The sequence below is a fragment of the Apodemus sylvaticus genome, chromosome 19, assembly GCF_947179515.1.
Source record: "Apodemus sylvaticus chromosome 19, mApoSyl1.1, whole genome shotgun sequence".
NCBI classification, from domain to species: Eukaryota; Metazoa; Chordata; class Mammalia; order Rodentia; family Muridae; genus Apodemus; species Apodemus sylvaticus.
Genome location: NC_067490.1, coordinates 44,092,089 through 44,117,414, shown reverse-complemented (window position 1 = coordinate 44,117,414; position 25,326 = coordinate 44,092,089). Strand labels below are relative to the sequence as shown.

General features: G+C 45.9%; 1 pseudogene; it reads left to right on the top strand.

Annotated features, from left to right (window-relative positions):
* The first annotated feature begins 1,357 nt into the window (after positions 1 to 1,357).
* Positions 1,358 to 25,102, top strand: LOC127669215 (sperm motility kinase X-like; annotated as a pseudogene).
* The last annotated feature ends 224 nt before the right edge of the window (positions 25,103 to 25,326 follow it).

The window sequence follows — 25,326 nt, the reverse complement described above, 5'->3', positions numbered from 1 at the left end:
ACTTGATAGAGATCTCCAATGAGCTTGCTTGGTTTGGCCTTTTTTGTAGTTATTACTGTTAAGAGATTCCTTTAGATTACTATTTCAAATTCGTTGCTTTTTTTGTTTTAAATTGGCTCATGAGAATTTTACATATTTATCCCTGCCCCTAACTCCTCCCAGAGTGTCCACACCCCTTTCCCTACTATCCTGGTTCGAGTCTTTTTGTTTTGTTTTGTTTTATTTTGGGCCATTGAAGTACAGTGACTGTTGTCCTCATACCCTTAGATGTGTGGCCTTCTGCTGAAGAGTGGTCTGTCCAACCTGGACATGCCCTGTAAATGTGTTCTCTCTGTCCTGGCAACTATCAAATGGGACTAGCTCATCAGCTAGGTGTGTGGCTTCTTGTCTACCTCCCAGCTTCATGCTGAGACTTCGACTGACTTGAGCCTGAGCAGGTCTCAATGCTGTGAGTTCATGTGTGCAACTGCCCTATGGTGCCCAGAAAACACTGCTCCCTGTTACCACCCACTGCCTCTGGCTCTGACAGTCTTTCAGTTTAGATGTTTTCTATCTTCTTAGTTTACTTTTGATAATTTAATGTGTGTCTAGAGGTTTATCCATTTCTTCTAGATTTTTCCAATCACTGGAACATTTTTAAAACATTCCCTAGTGATTGCTTGATGTCTGGATTTCAGTTGTATCTCTGATATACTGCCTTATTTTTTTCTCTAATATTATTGTGTATCCACCTCTTTCTATTAGTTATTTTGGTTAAGCTTGCATCAGTTATATTTATCTTTAAAATAAAGAAGTCTTTGTTACTGTGGTGGTTTGAATATGCTTGGCCCAGGGAGTGGCACTATTTTAAGAGGTGTCCCCTTGTTGGAGGAAGTATGTCACTGTGGGGGTGGGACTTGAGGTCCTCCTCCTAGAAGAGCCAGTCTTCTAGCGGCCTTCAGATGAAGATGTAGAACTCTCAGCTCTTCCTGCACCATGCCTGCCTGGATGCTGCTGTTTTACCATATTGATGATAGTGAACTGAACTCATGAACCTGTAAGTCATCCCTAACTAAATGCTGTCCTTATAAGAGTTACCATGGCCATGACATCTATTCAAAGCTATAAAATCCTAACTAAGACAGTTACATTGGTCTTTGTATTATTTTAGTTTCCATTTCATCACTTTGTGCTTTGAACTTGATTCTATTTCTTTTGGATTTGGCTTGTTGGCCTGCATTATTAGATTATTTGGGACACCTTTCTTTTTTACTGCAGGAATTTAAGGCTATAAACATTTCTCTTAGACCCACTTTTAATTCACTTTTATCTTGTATCACTAGTTGGTGTTGGACACTGACCATTTCTATCAACAAAGATGAAGAGGTGACAAGTGTGGCAGGACCTAAGGTCAACTCCTCTGGTGAAGATGCTCTAACGGATCATTATAAAATATTAATGACCCTTGGCCAACGAACATTCGGGGAAGTAAAACTGGCTAGCCATCTACTCACCCAAACAATGGTAGCAGTAAAAATTCTCCCCAAAGCAGGAAAAGCCCCCACATCAAATTAGAAGTTGAAATAATGAAATCCCTCCATCATCCCCATATTATTAAACTTTTGCACATAATCAATACCGTTAATAAAACATTTACATCATTTTGGAGCATGCTGTGGGGGGAGAGATGCTGGGCAGAATTGTGAATTTTGGCTACATACAGGAGAAGTCTCACAGGCTATTCAGGATTGTCCACAGAGATTTAAAGCCCAAAAACATTTTAGGAGACAGCAAAGGAAAAATAAAGCTTAGCGATTTTGGATTGGGCACCAAGCTGATCATGGGCCAGAAGCTAGGAACTTTCTGTGGGATTCTCCCTAACTGTCTTAGTTGGAGTTTTACTGCTGTGCACAGACACCATGATCAAAGCAAGACTTATAAATGACAACATTTAATTGGGGCTGGCTTACAGGTTCAGAAGTACAGTTCATTGTCCTCAAGGCAGAAGCATGGCAGCATCCAGGCAGGCATGGTGCAGGAGGAATTGAGAGTTCTACATCTTTATCCAAAGGAAGCCAGGAACAGACTGGGCATGCTCAGGCATCTAGGAGGAAGATCTCCAAGCCCATCCCCACAGTGACACACTTCCTCCAACAAGGCCACACCTTCTAATAGTGCCATTCCCTGGGCTGAGCATATATAAACCAACACACTGACTGTGCCCCCAGAACTCTTTGAAGGTAAAGGATAGGATGGCTTGGCAACTGATGTTTGGAGCTTGGGGATTGTGTTCTACTTTATGTTGAACAGATGCCTCCCTTCCCAAGGACTTACCTGTGAAGGAAGAAAGCAGAAAAACTTGGCAGGAAAGTACTCTTTAAGATTCAACCTGTCACCAGCTCTTTGGGATGTGATTGCTAAGTTGTTAACTGTAAACTGTGGACAAGGCCAACAGTACATGACATTGTGAGCTTTCAGTGGTTGAAGCATGACCACGAAGGTTCTCCCAGTTCCTTTAGAGGGAACACAGACAGCCACCCAGACCTAATGTAATGGCCATCATGGGTCTCATGGGATATAAGCAATGAAAGATAAGGCAAAATAATGGGAGAAAAAGGTTGACCAGGTGATGGCTACTTATTTGATGCTGATGCAACAGTCATCCTGGGAAGACAATCTAATTAAATACACACACACACACACACACACACACACACATCTAAGCCCAGACAGTGGCATCGAACCTTGAAACATACAGGGCCAAGCACGAAACAACAAACACCTATACGGAGAGAATCTAGTGTGCCTACCGTTCCCACCTTCAATTTGCCTACTCTACATGAAAGTCCTGAGAAGGGGGAAAAGACTACAGTGACGTACAGTATGCCCCCCACCCTGAACTGCTTAAACAAGAAGACAACTTCCATTAGCAAAATCTGCCCCCAGCTTGTCCACAAAGCTCTCTTCATGAGCAGCACCTGGGAGGAGACAGAGACCAGTGCCACCTCTGATGGAAGCTGTACCAGAGTGTCTTCATAGACTCATCACTAGAAGTCTACTCCGTCCAGTCATCCTCGGATGTATCCAAGCTGGCCCTAACAACTCAAAGAGCAAGGTGCCCTCAGGCGTTATGTTACCATGCCTCTGTGGAGGAAGCCCAGCGTAAGGACACCTACGTACCCAGTGAAGAACAACTCATCTCTCCCACAAACCTCACCTCAGGAGGACCTCATGGGACAGCTGCACAACATGACTACAGCTGGGTCAAAGGACATGACCTCACAGGATAGATCACCCCCATTCTCCTGCAAGGAGGTCTAGGGTAAGGGTCCCACCATACCAGAAAGGGTGTCAAGCCTGTCCTCCCCCAGACAAACCCCAGGGACACCTCTGTGGCACGTGTCACACTGTACCCAGGGTCCCCCTTAAAAGGCAGGTCTGGAAGATGCTGAAGAACGGGTTATAAAAGGCCTGGGAACCTTATGTTGCCAACTGCCATTCCAAAAGACCAAAATCAAAATCCTGGCCAAAAACAAAATCCTGGCTGTGAGTTAAAAGGGCTATGAGAGCAGCTGTGGTAACAGGTAGGTAAAGAAGCTACGATGCACTTCTACATAATGTCCTTTGCTTAAAAAAAAATTATCTACTATATGTGAATGGAGGTTAACTTGGCGGAGTCTGTTCTGTCTTGACACCGCATCTTTCCTGGGGAATGGATTAAGGTTCCCAGGGTTGGCAGCAAATGCCTTTACTCACTGGACTGTTTCCTGGAGTAAATGATATGCTTTGAAATAAATAATTATTAAAAAATGTATATTTTAGGGATTGGTGATAATATATGATCACACCCAAAATCCAATTCCACGACATCTTCCCTGAAGAACTTGACTATATGTAGACAGCAGCAGTGTTGGGCTAGGATGCTGGAGAAGGGCGGGGGAAGGAAGCAATGGAGCACTCAGGAGGAATCAACCTGAGGGCCCACGCCAGCACGGGGCCAGCACAGCCAAGCATAAGTCCCGAAGATCCCTACTAAGAGTTCCCTTTCTTGTGTCTGTTTTAGGTGCTCTTGGAGGCACTGTGTCCCCAGAAGATGACATCAGAGAGCAGACAGCAGCTTGCTGAGGATGTGGATGGGTACAGGAGAGAGCCAGGTAGGAATTTCATAGCTGGGTACCAGTGGGAAGCCATGTCTACATCACAAGCTGAAACTTAGAGCCCACTGTTCCCGTGTCCGCAGATGAACAGTGTGTTTCTGTGGGCGCTGGGCAGTGCCACAGGCTTCTCAGATCCCTTGGGACCTGAGGACCTAGCATGGATTCTGAGGCAGGCCTATGCTCATGGTTGTTCTGACTCTGCCCTCTAGGCGGGTTCCTGATGGCTGGTGGTTCCACAGTCGCACCAGGCAAGTGAGATGCCATGGAACTCAGAAATTCTGGAAACAAGGTACCATGGCATGCCGGTCATCATCAGGAAAACACGTCTCAGAGGACCTTCCGCGCGTGGTGAGATTCTCAGCTGCCTGTATCCAGAGGTGCCTGGGAACCATTAGAAGGGAGAATGGGCATTGGAAGCAGAGGAGGAACCCAGAGGAGTACCTGGCCTGCGTGAGTTTGTGTCCAAGACAACTATTGCTGACGAGAACGAAGCCAGACCCAGAGCAACGGGGAGTGCAGGGAGTGTCCTCTGGAGCTCATAAGAGAAGGTAGAGGGTGCATGAACAGGCCAGTCCATTGCTAATGGTGCAGCTCCCAAAACCACCCTGGCTTGCTAGACAGCCTGCTCCTGACCTCAGAGATGCAGAAGCCTTCACAACTCACCCCAGCACTAGTAATGGTGAGCCTACTTACTGCTTTGCAATCTGTGTCATCTAGATGTACTCATCCCTACTCTATATCTGGACAGACAGGGGCAAACACACACACACACACACACACACACTGACTCACATACACACGAACACACACAAACACACCTACTTCCGAATGTTCCCTTGTGTACAGTTGATGCTAAGGAAATTTGCTTGAAAGAGAGCGACTCTGCATCCTACACAAAGTGCTACTAGGAGTCCCTCAAAATCAGGTTTCTCTTGTCTCCACCCCCATCTGAAACTTTAACCACCTCTCTACTGCTCCACAGGAGCCACGCGAAGCCAGCAATGCCACACTTTACCCCAGAGCATCCAACCACATAACAATGGGGGGGCCCACCAATGGTGCTTTGAGTGGCGCCAAGGTGAAGCCTGGGGGTTTGACAATGGAATTCAGAGCTGGAGCTGGCTCCAAGCATGGCCCTGATAAGAACCCTGGACAAACAACTAAGGCCCTCAGGTCTGACAGCGAGGGCATCCCTTTGGGTGGCTTCTGGTCTCCTGCCACTTTCCACCACCTTCAGGGACTTAAGGGGTCGGATTCATACCCCTTCTTACTCCCACACTCTGGTACACCCTGCCTTTCTTATTTTCAACAGTATCTCACACAAAGATCCAAGCCTTTTGATTTCTGACACACTATAAGGATGTTGCTTTTGGTCCTCGGGCAGCAGGCTGAGAAAGTCGGGTGTCTTTGCTGCCTGTATGACCCTGTGCTGGGGTTACCAAAGGCCTCCTGGGACTATACTCAACAAGGGACAAAGCCTGAAGCTGGCTTCATCTGCATGGTGCATAGGGCAGGAGCTGCCCCTCAAGCCCTAACACACTGGAGGGAAGAGGGACATACAAGTGATTCTCTCTTGCTCAAGCCGTGGGAAAGCATGATTGGCTAACCAATCATGTTAGCCCTGATAACCAAGATAACCAAGTGGTAATCTTACCAAACCCCCTGTTTTCTGATCTCCTTGATGGAAGAGACTCCTGCTGATTGACTGAAGTAGCACCGTCAGCCAGATGGACTGGGAATAACAAGAGAAGAAAACTGTGTTTTGATCCCAGGAGCACCCAGCACCTTACCCTGACCCTTTGTGGTGTGAGAACACCATGAGGCAACTTGGAGAACTTCCTCACTGGGGTGCAGTTCTCTCTCCAGCAAGAGTCAAGTGACCAGGGTAAGAGCATCTCACTCACGTTCCCTCCATCCACCACCTCAACTCCTGTGTACACAGGGCAGGGAGAGTCAGCTGGTGTTACTGACTTCTCAGTCACCTAGGCATGGACACCATTTCTCCAGCAAGAAGTCTCAAGAAAGACTGCCATCTGCAAGAGCCAGACATACAAGACATATAGAACACACTGACAGACACTGTGTGTGAGTGTGAGTGTGTGTGTGTGAGAGAGAGACAGACAGACAGACAGAAAGACAGAGAGAGAGAAAGACAGAGAGAGAGAGAGAGAAAGACAGAGAGAGAGAGAGAAAGACAGAGAGAGAGAGAGAGAGAGAGAGAGAGAGAGAGAGAAATACCAGGAGAAGTTCTTGACTGTGTATCTCAATGAAATGAAGATCAGCAAAGACTCAGAGATGCGGCAAACATTCCACAGCTAGCCTATAACCAAGCCAAGCTCAGCCCCTATCACTGGCTATCAAGTCCTATTTATACCTTTCAGACATCACGTGTCCTCCATGGGTCTAGTCTCAGCACGTGTGTCTGTCTCGGCTGACGACACTCCGTCAATCAGCCCGAGTCTGAAGAAGCAGCGGCAAGAAACTGCAGCACACCACTAGAAGTTTTTTGGTGCATTTCTCTCTATGGAATCCTGATAAATGGAGCTCAACTACACAATGTAAGGTAGACCAATTTTCATTGATATTCCATGTCATTATCAAAGAATCCTTCATCACATATCTTTTCACATGCTTGCTTTAGCAGAAGCTCCTCTCTCCTGTGCCTGTTTCAGTGAAACGTTCCTTCACAAATCTGCCTTAGCCTTTCACACCTGTGTCCACTTCAGGAACACACTCCTTCACGTGTTTGCCCCAGCAAAACGCCTTCCAACACAACTCTCCAAAGAACCCTTAAGTTTCCACTTCATGTAACTATGCTTCCAATAGGATTTTTTTTTTAATGATAAAAATGTTCCAAGTACTTGATTTGATTAGCAATGAACTGGTCTTATTTGGGGGTCTAAGAATGTCTAACCCTCACTACCGTGCTCTAACTGCATGTCCTTTAATATGTCTGATTAATGTAGAGTTCTAGTCCTAATCCTTTCTCTGAAGGGGAACAGGGAGACCTAGGACAAGAGTAGGACTCCAGCTCAGAATCGCTGTTCAGCCCTAATAGGCAGGACCCGTTAAGATCACACCAGTGAGAAGGAATGGCTACAAACCTTCCAGCCAGAAGTCCTGCAGGCCTCTGTGAGCATCCGCTTCCCATTCTCAATGAGGAACATGAAGCTCCACCCACAGCCACATCCATCTTACAGTTCACAGTGTTGTAATAATAACATCATCTGATTTCCCAAGAGTGAGAAGTCTGTAGACTTATGAGGTTAAAGTCTGGGGCCTGCAGGATACATTGGCTAATTATTAGTGGGTCGAGTAACCATAGCAACAGCAAAAGTATGAGAATGGAGGAATGCACAGGACTGCATACATAGGAACACACTCACACACTCATGCACACTCACACAAACTCACACAATCTCTTATGCACACTCACTTATATACATACTCATATAAACATACATACACACTATCACACATTCTCATATACAAACATACTCAGTCTCTCTTGCACACTCACACATACACACTTATATGCATATACACACATACACACTTGCTTTTACACACTCTCAAACACTTATACACATACACACTCTCATACATGAACACTTACAATTCTCTCATACATTCTCTCTCTCTCTCTCTCTCTCTCTCTCTCTCTCTCTCTCTCTCTCGCTCTCTCTTTCTCTCTCTTTCTCTCTCTTGGGGACTTGATTTTGAGTTGATAATAAATACTCCAATATCCTTGATAATCCTCTAAGTAAGCAAAATGACTGATAACTGTTGCTCAAAGTTTGTTTTAAATCTCTGACTTAGAATGCAGCAAGCAAAGTATTGGACTGTTTTAGAAAGAATTTTCTAGTGAAGAAAACTGTTCCTTCTCTACTTGAAAGGACAAAAACCTGAAACATTTAGACCATGTGGCTTCCTATACTGGCTACTCTCTATGATGGAAATTGGCATGCAATGTTTTTTAATAAGTTCAGTTTTCATTAGTTTGCATTCCATGCATCCAGGATTTTAAATCCTGGAATGTCTATAATTCTCATCTTTCTATGATATTCTCTGCCAAGTAAAAGTCCTAGCACCAATCAGACATGCATGGTATCTGATTATTAAACATGTAGACAGTGTACTCTGAACTGCCTCACTGCAGGCAGGAGCTACCCAGGATGTGCGTGTTCCTAGTTTTGCTACTTTGTGTTGTGTGAGAGTATACGCTGTTCTTCATGCCTCCTCAACATTGGCTTCAGTGAATGTAGCTGAAAATTTAAAAAAAAAAAAAAAAGAATTTCTTCAAACATATTTAAAATTTAAGCTAGCTACCTCAGGTTGCCCAAGTTAATGAGAATTAATTCTTTTTCCCACATTAATTATATTTTAATTAAGTCACCAGCAGTGACTGAATAGTTCTACAATGATTCAAGCAACATGAAAATATTTTTAAAGGCACAATTACCTCTTAGAAGTGCAATTCAAAATGTGAGCTATATTTAAAAGCCTTCCTTTGTGTAATGCAGAGATCAAATGTCGTTTTCCATGGGGAAATGTTACGTGAGATATTAAATACCCAGCCCAAAGTATAAAGCTTTCATTGATACATTCCAATTATCCTCATGTTCCTCCCACAATCTTACCTCAAAACACTGAGATGGCAATTTTCATATTCTGTAAACCATGGCCATCATAGGCAACAATTGTGCAGACGCCAACACCGTCGTCTGTATATGTCTTGTGAATAGACAGAGACATGGGAACATTTGGGCAGAGCTGCAAACAGAGACACAGCTCTTGGAAGGGGCACCCAGGTTAGGGTCAGCATCTAGAATTTTCTAACGTGAAGTTGGTTCCTAGTTTTGTTACTTTGTGTTGAGAAGAATTTATAAATGGCAGCTGCATGTGGTTTGCACACTATCTAAGGAACAGTATTCAGTCCTCCCAAACTATTTATTTGAATTTTTCTAGTTAGAGGATTGGATGGTTCCAATAGCTTATGACTATATAGGAATTGATGGATAACTTTTATTTATTCAGGATTGGTTCTTTCGGTTCTGGTTTGAAAACCAGAAAGCGTGGTGAGGAGGCTCTGAGTCCGCTGGTGGAGTTGCCGGTGCATACACAAAGCCCTAGGTTTAAACCATCATTAAAACACGGCAGCTCACGCTTGCTGTTCTAACATTTAGAAGGTGGTAGGAAGATAGACAGGCTATACTGAGTTACATAGTGAGTCTGAGACCAGTCTGAACACAGGAGACCCTTGTCCACTCCCCCAAAATGAACCACTGATAAAATGATATTATATTATTATAGCTGACTATTCAGGGGGTGGAGACGGCTTAATATGGATGAGCCCAGGTGGGCCATAAGACGGTAGGTGATGCCGCTGAGTGACGGCACACAGAGGTCCCTTCCGGTCTTAGCTTTACTTTGTGTATTTGATATTTTTCATAATGAAAATGGAAAAGGAGAAATGGATGCATGCTGATGATAGCTGGAAGAAAATAGGGCCGATTACTAGCTTTGCTGGGTCACCTCAGCCCAACCACCTCAGATTGGCCCTTAGATAAACAGTGAAGGGATTTCTGTGTGAGTGTCCTGTGGTTTTTGTTTTTTTTCCCCGATCATCAGACCCCTCACTTGGTCAGAATTGATCATGATTCTGACTCTGGTTCCCTGTGAGACTAGGTGTGTAGGCACGAGCACACCCACACCTGCACTTTTAAAAATGTATAATTACACCCTTTCCTTGTTCCTGAGAGGATTTAAGATATTTGTGCCCATGTGAAATCAAACTTAAATAGTTTTGCCATTTAAAATTTCTCTCCCTAAAATAAAGCCCCATGAATATTTATTTTCCATTTGCATAAAAAAGGCAAACACCTTGTCATGAGACCCTTTTGTTCAGTCAGTGCACATCACTCAAGCTTGTGATGAACGAAGTTCCTATTTATATACAGAGTGTTACATTTGCTTCTGATTAAGATCAGAAAAGTTACCTTGTTTCGAATTTTGCTGCTTCCCGGTAACATCTACTGCAAATTTTTGCGTCCTGATTTCTTGAGCTGTTTGGGGTCAGAAATATGGGGGGGGGCCTTCTGGGTTCATCCATGACACGGGTCACCCCTACTCCTCGATGCTGGACAGGTGGATTCTGCAGTGGCTTTACCGTCTTCCCCCCATCTTTTGTAAAAGCTTGAGGATTAAACCATGTAGCCACTCCCTTGCTAAATTAGAAAGGAACCAAATCACCAAAGACAGCATTGACTACTCAAAGGCTTAAAAGTAGGAAGGGAAAAAAATGTTCAATTGAAGCTGGGAATTACTGCACTCCTCCCACTTAAAATCAGTGTGCAGAATGAATTCCACGTGGCTGAAGCTCTCCAGTCAGTCTTTTAGCAACCAGAGTGTGTGATTGCTTGAGTAACCCAGAGGGGCAGGTCCCCCTCAGGCACAATTGCTCCAATCTGCTGACCAGTGCCAGGTACAAACAATAGGTTCAGAATTCAAAGATGTCTAAATTCTGGTCACCCATGCTGTGCCTCTGGGACCTGTGATTTGTCCCACCATGGAGGTCAGTTCTCATTACTGAACTAGGGAGCATTTTATAGTTCGGACAACAGGACAATGGAAGGCTGCTGACTGTACCAATGATGGACAAAGAGTCCCCCAAAGGCCACCTGAGACAGCAGAGGGGATTCCTTTTTAAGCGTATAGAGCAGAGATAATTCTCCAAATCATTTGCGACATTAACTGCCGACCTCTCTGGCAAGCCCTCCGAGTGTGCACGCATGCTATAGACAATAGGATGTCACTGAGGCTGCAGCATCCAGACACATGTGCCTTGTAAGAGTCTTGATACTCAACGGAGACCTCAGGCCAACTCAATCACATGCAGACGCTGATGTCTCGAACAACTCTCTGGAGGGTTCTAGAATATGGCAAACTCGAAAGCTGGCATTCTAGACACCCCATCTCATTTCATTTCCAAAAGAATCCCAGGTGACCGGTATGTCCCATTTCTGTTCCATGCAGGGAGAAATCGGCACAGCTGTGTTGTTTTGTGCAGTTTGAAATTTATAAGTGGTTTCTGACCTAGATCTGTCTAATTCGCAAAATAAAGGCTTGGACAAGGGATTTCACTACATTACCTAAGGAAATTAGCTATTAAGATGCTGATCCTGATGGAGTCGAACTCAATAAGAAACTGCTTACCAGCCTCACGAGCAAATGCCACGGACTCCTGAGAATGAAGCCCCCGGAGGAGGTTGGGGTGCTCTGAACTTCCGGTTACCATGACACTAAGAGGGCTTGGGCTCACACTTGCAGTCGGGTCTGAACGGCAGATTGTGTTGTACTGAAGCATTTTCTTTTCACTAGAGCCAGAAGGATGGGTTACAATTTACCTTGAAGGTGAAAGAGAAGATATTGCCCCCCCCAACAACAAAATGTCTTATTTGAGAAAGGAACTGGTTTTTTCCTCTTATGTCTAGAGTCTTTAGGCATGAATCAAAAAGAAATTTAATAAAGTTTGAATAATGGAAGACAAATGAGGTTTCCTTTAACGAAGCAAGCGAGGGCCAAAAAGAAAGAGACTTTGTATTATGTATTTGGGACTTTTTGTCTATTGGGTTGTTTGTTAGTGGTGCTGTGGGTGGGAGGCAGGTCATCATCCCTACTAGGTAAGGAAGTGCCGTATCACCAAGGCACACCATTGGCCCTGACACGTGGTGCTTAAACCCCCTCCCCCCCCCCAAAAAAACAATCATGGATCCTCACTAGGCAATCCTATAGGATGGCATAGGTTTATGCCTCTAGATAAAGCTCTGCTTAGATGCCAGGGAGGGCACAGACTGAGAGCACTTGATGTATGTTGTAAGGCTGGAGGGTGACAAACTGAATTGGCTACCATTCCTTGGCCCTCAGCACAGCACAGCACAATACACCACAGCACAGCACACCACAGCACAGCAGATGCTTCAGCCTAGTCTACTGCACAGTGGGGTGTGTCCTCAGACACACACTGCCCTCAGGCCCGTGTGGCTGTGGAGGGGTAGCTGTGAGTGCCTCCACAGGTGTGAGGTCTAAGAAAAGCGGTGCCGTTCCCATCTCTGAGGTGCAGACCACGTAAAGCATGGTGTCTATAATGCACGCGATACAGTGTAGATGCCAGGATACAGCATTTAAAAAACCCAGCTGCCTTCCTTCTGGGGTGATAAGCTTCCCTCTTTTTGGACAGATTTTTAAATGTACTTATTTTGCTATGAAATGTAATGTTGTTCCATTCTCAGTCAAGAAAAGCTGTGCCTGAGTGGAGAATTCTTGTTTCCTTTTAAGACAATCTCACTATGCTGTTCAGGCTAACATGGAACTTAGGAGCTCAATTGATCCTCCTGCCTCTGCATCCCAAAGAGCTGGGACCACAAGTACGTGCTACCATGTCTAACCCAAGTGACAGACGATTGTTCCCCTCCCTCAGCATTTGAGCTGGGCTTTCGAATCCCTGCTTTAATCATTAGTTCTCAGCCCAGGAAATTCCTGGCCTTTGTTCTTAATAGAACAATACAGCTTCCTGTTTCACCTGAGAGCCACTGCTAGCCACCACCCTGAGCTTCCACTGATGTACCAGGCCTGCAGTTTCCTGATTCCAGCAGGCCACCTGCTGACAATGGAGCCAATTCCAGATCACTTCCCCAGAGTCTGGGGGGAGGGGAGGGGCTTGCCCAAGCTGTTATATGGCCTATAATAAAACTTCAGCCTTGACCAGCAATGCCCTGGCCCTCCTTCTTTTTGCCGCCTTCCCATGCATCCCCAGGGTTCTTTTTCAGGTATCCGGTTCATTTGTAGCTGCAGGCAGCAACAGATGCTGTGGCACTTTGAACAGCTATGTCCTCCTAGATTCATGTGTTTGAATACTTGGCCCTTAGGGTGTAGCACGGTTGGTAGGCGTGACCTTGCTGGAGGACTTGAGTCACTCTAGGGTCTTTGCGGTTTCCCATGCTCAAGCTCCACCCGGTATGGAATCAGTTTCCTGCTGGCCAAGATGTAGCACTCTCAAACCCTCCAGCCCCATGCCTGCCTGCACGCTGCCTTGTCTCCCACCAAGATGATAACGGACTAATCCTCTGAAACTGTAAGCCAGACCCAATTAAATGTTGTCTTTTATAAGAGTTGCCTTGGTCATGGTGTCTCTTCACAGCAATAAAATCCTAAGATGGATGCTACAGTCAAAGCAAGTGAAGCAATGAAGATTTACAGACGTAACTTGTATTTGAGTGAGAGTCATTGTTCACGGTTACTCAAGGAAGTTGTGTCCAGCGTTTGATAAGATTCTTACAGAAGAGCTGCTTCCAGATATAAGATCCAATGCAAGCGTGAGCTGGGGCCTCTACCAGCTTTCATTTCCAAATCTTCTCACCGGTTCACCTTCACTGCAGACTCCAACCACCACAGGGTACCAACAACCCTTTGCGGTATGAGCTGTATCCCTGTATGGTGACAGCTGATGGAAGACACACACCGGACATGCCTTCTCTGTACCAGAAAGGCTGTGCAGCCTGATGACGGGGAGCCTACCTCCCTCTCCGGAGATGAATTCTGCAGGCTGGCTCTGCTCTTCCCCTGCCCTTACCTCCCATCGCTCTCCGCTCACTCTGTTCCTGCCCAGTCCAGCCGCTTGGCTCCTTCTGGAATACAACTTGCTCCCACAGCAGGATTCTGTTAGTACCGAGACCTGTGATGTCGCATAGGCGACAATTAGCACAGTGGGACCATAGGCCTGTTGCCAAGGCAACAGCCGCCATATACCCAGAATTCAATGGGCCCACCTTTACCTGTAATTTATGTCCTCACCCGTATATAATTGGGTAGCGTTTCTCCTCTCTTTCTTTTCCTTCCTTCTTCCGACCCGCTGCACCCTTTCCCTATCTTAAATAAAGCCCCATGTGAAACTGTTTGGCCTGGTGTGACATCCTCATTGCAGCCAGTGCAGGGGGCAAACGGTGACCTGCACGGCGTGCAGGCAGATGAACTGCGTAGAAAAACCAACATTTTGGCAAGCCAGCCACGAGATTCTGCCTGCAGCCGCCACCACAGCAGTCACAGCCGCCTCTGCTGCTACTGCCGCCGCTACCGCTACCACTGCTGCTGTCAGTTGATTCCTCACCACTGGGCAGACTGCTGCAGCCTGAGACTCACAAACTTCCATCATGTGAGCTGTGCACTAAGGCTCGCCACATGGATTTGTCTCCAACCAAACAGTTCCACACTCCCAGCTATCAGATTGCACATTCTTACAAACCCCAGATTGCACATTCTTACAAACCCACATCGGTAAGGCACCTGGGTTAGCTGGAGGAAATCTTAGCCACAGAGGGGACCTGGCCAACCTTTCTAGAGCTAAGATTTGCCTCAGGCTGGCCTTCTAGCTAACATTCATAATAGGACATTTAAGCCCTTGGGGTACCCTCACTCGGAAACGACCCCAAAAGCCCCTCTTAGTTTTCACAGCTGCCGACAAAGTCCTGGTCCAGGTGGGGCGCTTCCTTCGATGTTCTGAGAACGTTTCAGCTCCTAAAGGCCTTCGAGACGGCCTGGGTCTTTAGCCTAGCTGCACCATGTTGCTAATTTCTTTCAGGACGCTGAAATTATATTTAGCAACTTCCCCACCAACCCAATGGGCAACAGCTTGTCTTCAGCCATACCTCCAGGCACTCCACTAGGATGCCTCCTGGAAAATCTCAAGTCTCTAAAACTAACGCCCAATTTGAGGCGGTCAAAATTAATAAACCTCTGTAATAAGATCTGGACTCAATATAAGTTAGACAATAATTCCAAATGGCCACCTAATGGCACCCTAGACCCGATTGTTTTAAGGGATCTTAATACATACTGCCAGCAATCCGGTAAATGGGGTGAGGTTTTATATGTTCAAGCTTCATCTATCTTCCCTCTAAACCCTCTCTCTGCTCTGCCTGTCCCCCATCCCAGCTTCTCTTAGCTATGAAACCTACCCACCTTCCACTAGATGATGCTACTTTTGATCCCGCTGACGAGCCACGCCCCCCCCCCATCCGTGGCAGGTCTGTTGGGCCTGTGAAATCCCAAACTACAGCCTCCGTCTCTCTCTCTCTCTCACCAGGTCCCGGAGTCTACCAACCCAACCTCCCCAGATCCCTCCTTTCCCTCTGTGCCAGCTATAGGTCACTCCAAATGTCCTGAACTGGCGCCAACCTTTACCCCTCCTATTACCTGTTCTAAGGCTACAGCCAAACCCCCAAGTTCTCCTTCTCCTCCGAGGACACCTGATCCAGCACCAGTCCTTCTTCTGAGGGAAGTAGCTGGAATTGATGGTCTGGTTAGAGTACATGTTCCTTTCTCCTTGAGTGAACTTTCTCAAATAGAAAGTAGACTGGGTTCTTATACTTCTAACTCCTCTAACTTTATTAAGGATTTCCAGTACATTACTCAGTCTTACAGCTTGACTTTCCATGATGTTCATATGATTCTTACTAACAATTTACTTCCCGATGAATGCAGGCAAGTTTTGGAAGAGGCAAGAACGCATGCAGATGAAATTCACCAAATAGACAGAACATATCCAATTGGATCTGTGGCAGTGCCTGACAGCAGTCCTCAGGATAAAGCAGTGGTAGCTCCAAATTATGCTAGAACTATGTAAACTGTCGCTCTGACCCCGTGGTTAGCTTACCAGTCCGCAGCTAGTGAGCGAGGTTGCGGCTTAAATGGCAAAGTTGGCAAACCCTCAGTGTTTCTCGGTCTGAGTTATGACATCATATGAAGGGTTTGTCCCAGGGTTTTGGCACCAATGAAGAGGGCATAAAAAGGGAGAGAGGGCTTTAGTGAGTTTGGCATGGCAGTGTGGGGGGAAGGGGTGCTTAGGCGAGCCCATGCCCAGGCGCCTCTCCCCCCTGAGGGACCACACACACACACACAGACATGGTATAGAATAAAGCTTATTCAGGGCAGAGGATGGGAGTTAGAGAGGCAGAGAGAGAGAGAGAGAGAGAGAGAGAGAGAGAGAGAGAGAGAGAGAGAGGAGAGAGGAGAGAAGTGGAGGCCGGCCATGACCATGTAGAGAGAGGGGGAGGGGAGGAGAACCCAAGGGGCAGAGAGGTGAGAGTGGGATGAGAGAGAGCGATGAGAGAGAGAGGAGGGGTAAGCAGCCCCTTTTATAGTGGGCCAGGTCTATGGGGCGGGGCATACCTGGCTGTTGCCAGGTAATTGTGGGGTGGAGCTTAGACAGAACACCAACAGATTCCATATATACGAATACCACTTCTCTTGACGGCAGGGTCCAAGCACTTTTTATTCATTTCCTGCTCAAGAATCAAAAGCTGCAGTGACCCAGTGTTTGGACAGCATTGTTGGCATTTAATAATTAATAAATATAATATTAATTAATAAATATAATAATATAATATTATATAATGTAATATAATATAATATTAATAAATATTTTCATAAGTGAATGAACAACCCAACAAATAGCATGGAAAGAGGAAGTATAAAATAATTATAGAAATTAACGAGATGAAAATTCTGAGATGGGGAAGACGGTCCCTGATGCAGAAAGAAGCCCTTTGGGGTCTCTTTACAGCATGGTAAAACATCATCAGTCTCTCCAGACTTCAGATCTGGAGTCTGTTCAGACTTCAGTGTTGGCCAATGCCTAGTGGTCTCTTGTCAGAAAGCCACCAGGATAAGCATTCATGAAGCCACTAGATATTCTAGGCATCTCCATAGGAGGCCCTAAACAGTCAATGCCCCTGGGCCCGACTTTACTAACAGGATGAGAGCCTCGATTAGCCATCGTTCCTGCCTACAGCATCCCTGCCCTCCCGATGAGCAGCTTTTCCAGCTCACGTGTGTCTAGACCTAAGCACAGCCATTTAATGCCTGCAGCCATGCTATTACCCTACGAACTGGCTAGAAGTGGCCCAACAGCCTTGCACGGGTCACCCAGGCTAGGAACGGAGGCAAGGGTCCGCCCCAGAGCTGTTCTCTGACCCCGGGATGGGAGCTGCCTTCTAAAGCTATTCCCATGCACTGGCGGCTGCCTTTCCTGTCAGTTACTGCAGCCTACAGCAGCTCACTAAATATTTAAAGCAATTATTTAGTTTGACAACTTCTTTTGGGAAACTCTGAGAACTCTTTGGAGAATGTAGGAACATAATTAATTTACCTGCAATGGTAGCATGATCCTCTCTCTCTCTCTCTCTCTCTCACACACACACACACACACACACACACACACACACACACACGCACACCATGCACACGTGTGCACACACACACACACACACCACAATGTTTTAACAACCTGACTTCAGCACTTTCCCCAGGCCAAAACCAAATCCTTTCAAGGCGTTCCCAGCCTGGGGCACATGTTTAAAGTGCTGACTCGTGAAAATCCTTGGCAGTGCCCTCCCACCGCCCAACGAGGCCTCCTTCTTCTTTTCCTCCTACTCCATCTCTCTGGGCATGCTGCCTTTGTGCTTTGTATCCAATTTGGCCAGTGTACAATTTCAAGTTAAAATGCCAGCTACAAGGCTGGCACATGCAGTCATGTGCCAAAAGGCTCACATGGACGCAGCAAATGCTGCTGCTATTGCTGAGTGGTCACTGGTGCCGTGCCTGGAATAAATTCATGTGAAACGCTAGTCACAGGAAATGCATAACCTCCATGGGAAACCAAAAGTTGTGCTGGCTTCTTCTTCTCAGTTACCAAGCAGTTACAACTGTCTGTGTTGTGAGAGTATATGTGTGTGTGGGGGGGGGGGGGGGAGATGTGTGTGGTGTGTGTGAGTGTGCATATGTGTGGTGTGTATGTGAGTGTGTGTGAGTAAGTGGTATGTGTATGTGTGATGTGTGTGAGTTTCTGTGTGTCTATGTGTGTGCGCTGTGTGGTGTGTGTGTATGTCTGTGTGTATGGTGTGTGTGTCTGTGTGTGAGAGTGTGTATATGTGTGTGTGGTGTATGTGTCTGTGTGTGTGGTGAGTGTGTGTCTGTGTGTGTGGTGTATGTGTGAGTGTGTGTGTGTATGTGTGGTGTATGTGTATGTGTGTATATGTGTGTATATGTGTGTATGAGTGTGTGTGTATGTGTGTTATCTGTGGTGTGTGTGGATTCGTATATATGTGTGTATGAGTGTGTGTGTGGATGTATGTGGATGTGTGTGGATGTGTGGTGTGTGTATATGTGTGTGGATGTGTGTAGATGTGTGGTGTGTGTGTATGAGTGGTGTGTGTATATGTGTGTATATGTGTGTTTATGTGTGATATGTGTATATGTGTGGTGTATATGTGTGTGTATGTGTGGTATGTGTCTGTGTGTGTGCTGTGTGGTGTGCGTGTGAATGTTTGTGGTGTGTGTGTATGGTGTATATAGATGTGGTATGTATGTGGTGTGTGTGTCTTTGTTTATGTGTATGTGGTATGTCTGTGGTGTGTGTGTGTGTGTGTGTGTGTGTGTATGTGTGTCCCATGCTGACAAGGGATGAACTTTTTGTCTTTTTGTCTTGCTCTTTGGAATGTACTAGAACCGTCACCTAGAGCTGGCAGGAAAGAGTTGCGGGAGAGTCACATGGGGGACAGACAGCAGTGACAGAATCAGACTTGCCTGTAGCTGCTTATTTCCAAATCCTTTATTCTGACAAAATGTGAGTATGTGTCAAGAGGAGGATGCTGGAGGTTCAGACATTGTTACAGAACTCCATGTTGTCAAAAGTTTGCTTTCTATGCCTGTGTCTGCTGCAATTCAAAATGGATTTTATTTTCTCACTAGTCTATGCAAAACCTAAATGTTGCTGGTCAAGTTCTAGAAAACAAATGAAAGGTGGTTTTAATCCAAACTATAAACCATCCTTTTTTTTTTCCTGGCTGATTCTTGTGGACAAATGTTCAGAGGACCATGCCTCTTTGGAGACATTTCCTGAAGGATTTGATCAGAAACAGGCAAAGCCAAGCCATCCTACTGACAAGAACGTTCACCTATACCTGGGGAGATGCCATCAATGCCCACCTGGAAGTGAACATCTTACGACAATAAAACTATTAGTGGAAACATCTCCAGATGACTGCCACTGTTTCTTTGGCTTTAGTCTACTAAAGTTGAGACTATGGATACCCTAAGCCTGTGCTATGTTCATTTCAGCAGTGTCAAAGAGTTTCCAGGTGGAACCCGAACATCGTTAATCAATTGAGTGTCTCAGATAGGCAGGTGCACAGAGGTGCTCCTCACAGTAACACTAGAAGCAGTCGGCATGCCTATCAATAGGGAAATGGGTGAATCGAGAGGCCTCACACAATGGAATTCAACAAGCAATGGAAGTGAGAAATCACTGCTACAGAAGAATACAGACAAGTCTCCCACCCCGAGTGTTGGACGCCAGACATAGGATTTGAATCCATCCACTCTAACCAGGCCAGAGAGTCTTGACCAATGTAGATACATTTGGCCCTTATTATCTGAGTTATAGCATTCCTACAATAAATAGAAAATGAATAGAGGAGTCAGGGAAGCTTCTCAAGCAGTTCTGGGGAACTTCCTGTCCTCATCACCATCCTGTCTTCCACTCAGACCTGAGGGAAGAAGGCCGGAAGCCGAGGGTGAGTGTGTCTCCAGGAGCCCACAGGGCTGCTCGAAGTTATGAGAAGCACCTGGGCCTGAACTTTAGAGTTTCAGGTTCCACGTGACCTGCTTCCTAAGGCTTTTTACTTGACGAAAAAATTGCATGCCAAGGAAGAGTCAAAATTCTATCAAGATTAATTATGCAATTTCTGTCTATAAATGACATACCTCCTGTACCCAGTGAAACCCACCCATGCGCTAATAGGATGTGACAGCCACATCACTAACAAAGCCTCCTCCGCCTCAGTTCCCAAAGGTGAGTGAGTGCCTGCTGTTGGGGAGGCACTGGCACCCCTTGGGGAGAAGGGGATGAGAGGTGGTGTGAGAACCCAGGTTTGCTGAAGGGTGGCTCGTACAGGTGGGTCATCAAGAGGTAGCATGAATGAGTACAGAGGTAGGTGGACCTCACCACATTTTCAGGTTTTGAACAGAAATCCGCTCCTGTTGGAGGCTGTGACTTGCCCTCTTCCTAGGAAGCTGTGTCTGACCACAGCCTGAGGCTTTCCCAATGGTCAGCTTAAACACAGTATCTCAGCCGGCCAGAAACCCAAAGGGCTCCCCTCTTAGCTACCCATGTGGAGAACTCTGGACACGGAAGACCTCAAATTGTGATTCTCTCTGAGTCCACTTGTGTCTTTTTGTCTCCTTAACCTTTGTGAATGGACAGATGAACAACCAAGGACAGACAACTACAGAGTATGAGTTTTCACGGAAACAATCTTTTTTTTTCTCATTCTTTTCCAGTGTATTTGAGCTGGAAAGAAAAGATTTAGCAAGTACATCGGAAAATTTAAAAAGCAATAACCTCTCTCCAAATTCCCTTGCTTATTTCCCACTGGCTTTTGAAATCAAAGGAATATTGCAGAAGGGATGAGAAGAGACTCGTCAGGTTATGCCAGGAGGGAGGGGCGAGGGTGGGGCTAAGAGACTGACCAGGCTTTGTGGGCCAAGGGAGGGAGAAGGGGCTGAGGCGGTTGTTTATTTCTCTTTACGATTGTTATCTAAAGAACTCTTTATGTGCAGAGGTAGAATCTGCAGGCAAGGGTGCAGCATTATCCTGCTGGAGCTGATTTCGTTAAAGCCTTCTAGAAACTGTTCTTTTGGAAGTGTTCTTGTGAGCAGCGCGGGCCATTCCAGACATGGTACTGAGAAAATGGGCGTGAATTTATGGAGCTGGTTCAGATGGGAAATTTCCCCCTGGATATATTCTTGTCTTAGAAAGAAAGGTGGAGAGAATCAAAAATAATAATAAAAAAAATCAAATTAAAAAAAAAAAATACTGGGCCGGGCAGTGGTGGCGCACGCCTGTAATCCCAGCACTTGGGAGGCAGAGGCAGGCGGATTTCTGAGTTCGAGGCCAGCCTGGTCTACAGAGTGAGTTCCAGGACAGCCAGGACTACACAGTGAAACCCTGACTCAAAAAACAAAACAAAACAAAAAAAAAAAAATACTGAAAATTCTACCAGTACTTCCGTTTTACTGAGAAACCTCTGCATGACCCCAGGAGCACACATCAAACATCTGCTGAGAGTACATCTTTTAAAAATGTCTTTAAAGTAATCATGGGAGATGCATGTAACGTTGGCGCCTAGGAAAGAGAAAAGGAAAGATGTAAATCAATGAGCTGGGGAGAGAGAGGGGTTGCTTAGCTTCCATAAGACTTAAAGCTCAGTGGAAAGTTTGCTTCTGCAGAACAGGGAACATCTTAACTGCTTTCATAGGTGACAGATTTTGATTTTTATAATCCTCAATGCTGAGAACTCCACTTCTTATTTTGTTTTTTATTGAATATAACATTCATTTATGTTGCAAAAAGTAAACCCTTTCCAGGTTCCCCCTTCCTGAAAACCCCCAACCCCTCCTCCCACCCCCTGCCTCCAAGTATATGCCCTTCTACCATATCCTCTCCCACCTCCTTCCCCCACTCGATATCCCTTTGTTGGGGCATCTATTGAGCCTTTGCCTGACCAAGGACCACTCATCCCACTGATGCCCGACCAGGCCTTCCTCTGCCACATTTTTGGCTGGAACCATGTGCACCCCTTGGTTGATGGTTTAGTACCTGGGAGTCCTGGGGCGTCTGGGTAGCCTACATTGTTGTTATTCCTATGGGGCTGTAGATCCCTTCAGCTCCTCTGGACCACCCTCCAACTCCTCCATTGGGGACCCCATGCCCAGACCAATGGTTGGCTGCTAGCATCTGCCTCTGCATGTGTAAGGCTCTGGCAGGGCCCCTCCGGAGACAACCATGGAATCCTTTTGGCATGCACTTCTTGTCATCCATAATAGTGTCAGGGGTTTGGTGACCATTTATAGGATGAATCCCCAGATAGGGCAGTCTCTGGGTGGCCTTTACTTCAGTCTCTGCTCCACACTTTGTCACCTTTATTGCTCCTATAACTCCACTTCTTATAAACACATGATATAAATTGAAAGAAGTACATTTACAGCCATTTCAGAGATTATTGGAATTCTGTCTTAATCCCAAGCTAACATAAATTTAATGGTTTTTTGTGTAATTCAAGTCAGCAACTCAAAGCTCCGTTTTTAAAATCAAATATCCTAACACAGCCGAGTCCAAAGACACACTGATACTTACATACCAATAAATGGGGTAGAAAGCATTACAGCACTTACTTCCCATAATTAAACCATTTTGTTTCTGTGAGAGCAAAAGGCTTTGTGTGTGCAATAAAAGCACTGTTAGTTCCATGTTCACTTGATGGACTCTGCAATTGTGTATCAGGCAAGCCTCAGAGCACACTTGTAAGGAATTATGTTGACTGAGATAGGAAGACGCATCCTAAAAACAGGCAGTACTATTCCCCCGGACAGGGTCCTAGGCTGGAAAGAGAGAGAGAGAGAGAGAGACAGAGAGACAGAGAGACAGACAGAGAGACAGAGAGACAGAGAGACAGAGAGACAGACAGAGACAGAGAGACAGAGACAGAGAGACAGAGGGAAGGCAGAGAGAGTTGGGATAGTAAGATAGTAGGTAAAGACACATGTTGACCTGAATTTGATTCCCAGGACCCATGTGGTAGAAGAAAAAAAATCTATTTCTGCAAATTATCATGTGTCTTCTACATGTACATCACAGTAAGCACATGTATACTGTGTGCACACACACGTAAACACATACACAGAAAGGGAGAAAGAAAGAGAGAAAGAAAGAAAGAAAGAAAGAAAGAAAGAAAGAAAGAAAGAAAGAAAGAAAGAAAAAGAGAAAGAGGAAGGGAAGGAGGGAGAGAGAGGGAGAGAGAGAGAAATAGAAGCTGGAGAGATAGCTCAGCAGTTAGGAGTGCTGCCTGCTCTTCCTGGGGACCTGGGTTCAATTCCCAGCACCCACAGGGTGGCTCACAGATCTAAAACTCCAGCTACAGATCCAATGCAGTCTTTAGATTTCTGCAGGCACCAGGCCAGCCACTGATGCACAGATAACCATGCAGACAGAACCCCCATGCACATAATGTAATAAAATCGACCTTGTAAAAGGAGAAAGCTAGCTGAGCAGGCGTTCTGTTCTCTACTTCCTGATTGCTGTTTTGCAGTATGACCAATCACCATCCAAACTGTGAGCCAATGAACAGCTTTTAAAATAAAAATTTAAAAAAATGTCACTTGGTCACAGCCACAGGCGACACCATCAAGGACACCATGATTTGTAACCCACAGTAGTCTCAAAGCTGAGCCACTGCAATCCAAGCAGGGTCATTGGTGTCATCGCCTGGCAGGACAGCATGTGCAATGCTAACTATGCCTGCAGTGTGTGCAGAAGCAAGGGTGCACGGGAGTCACGTGACACACGGGAGTGTGCGTCCATAGACCCCCTGGGCCCATTAGGCACTAGGGTTTGGATTACTTTTGCTAGTTGCAATTTTCAGAAACCTTATACTGATACTGAACTTTTCTTCCCAACAACATCCAGTGACAAGACCCCATGTGGAGTCCCATGTTGCCTTATAAGAAGCTGGGCTGTAAACCAGCAGCCTTCCACACATGCGCACCCCCTTGCCTGGCCGCTTTACATAACCACTCCCTCCCTTGACTATTTAGAAACACGAATTCAAAACTCATACCAGACTCACTGGATGTAAACTTCCTAAATGTCCTCTGGGTTTTAAAAGTCTGATACCATTTTCGGTTTCTCTTCTTCGTATAAAAATAGCTGCTAACACCTTTGGATTTCTTGCTAGATATATTTTAGGATACTTGTGTGTACAATTTCATGTTAATACAAAACAACCTGGCCGGCCTTCCTGTCATCAGGGTGCTCAGTGTGAACTAGGTCACCTCAGTGGCTCACTGATCTGGTTTCCACAAAAGACAGTAGATAGAAAGGAAAATTACCCAATGCAATTTCCCCCTCAAGAATCAGATTGGTTTTCTTCCTTAATTAATCATCCTTTTCTTATGGAAACACCACTATAAACTAAACTAGGAAACTTTGAATCTCCAAGGCAAAGGGGGCCATTTTTCGCATCCCTGAACATCTCAGATCTCCTGGGCGATGGGCGCTTCGTCGACAGGTGTCCAGGGGCAGGGTGGGTCCAAGGGTGAAATCTGAAATGAATGACAGGACACGGGCCCCCTGGGAAGTGTGTAGCTGGAAGCTACCTGGAGGAGGCCTATGCGATTCAAGGTGTTGTTTTATCTTCATAAAAGTGTTTGGGGGACTTTTTTTCTTTTTTGGTAACTTCAAAGAAATGAACGTTGGGAACGTCTGCTAAGATCAAAGTCTGACATCTCCGTCCACGCTAGAGCTCAGTACAAACTGAACGGCCCTCTTCATCAACAGGGCTTCCTCTTCTCTGGGATCCCACTCGTCCTGCGTCCGAGATTTCTGGAGTGCATCCCCATGCTAATAAGGCATCTCAGTGGCCTTAGCTTTCGGCCAAGGACCTTTGCCCACCCTGGATATTCCTGATCCCTTCCCCAAAGCAGTACAACCCATGATTCACTCCGAATAAAGTGTGTGTGTAGACGCCAACCCCAAATAACGATACATGAACGAACCAAGATCGTCTCAGCTGTTTCACTGAAGATCCGTGGAGAAGTGCCCCACTCCGCACTCGCTTCTCACCGATCCAGGTCCTGTCAGTTCCAGACTGTTTCATCCTTCAAGCTGGGGTGCATTGGCATCTGGAAACCTTGAGACGGAGAAGGCAGAAGACATCGGAACCACCATGAAGCGGCATTACATGACAGCGGATGATCTGTCCAGTAGTGCTCCCCCTCCAGTGCTCCCTGCCTTCACAGCTCAGGAAACCCTTTGGAAGAGGAGGCCGGATGAGTGTAAGAGCCAGAAGGGGTAGAGAACGCCAAAGAAACAAGGCCTGCTAAACACACAACGACTGAAGCACTCATGAACTCAGAGACTGGCAGCATGCACCGGGCCTGCACAGGTCTGGGCCTGAGGGGTTTTCAGTGCTGGGAGAGGAAGTGGGCCCACACCCCCAACCCTAACCCAGAAGCCATCTCTAACTGATGGCCTCTCGTAAATGAAAAGGTGATTTTTCTCCAATGGAGTCGTACTGGG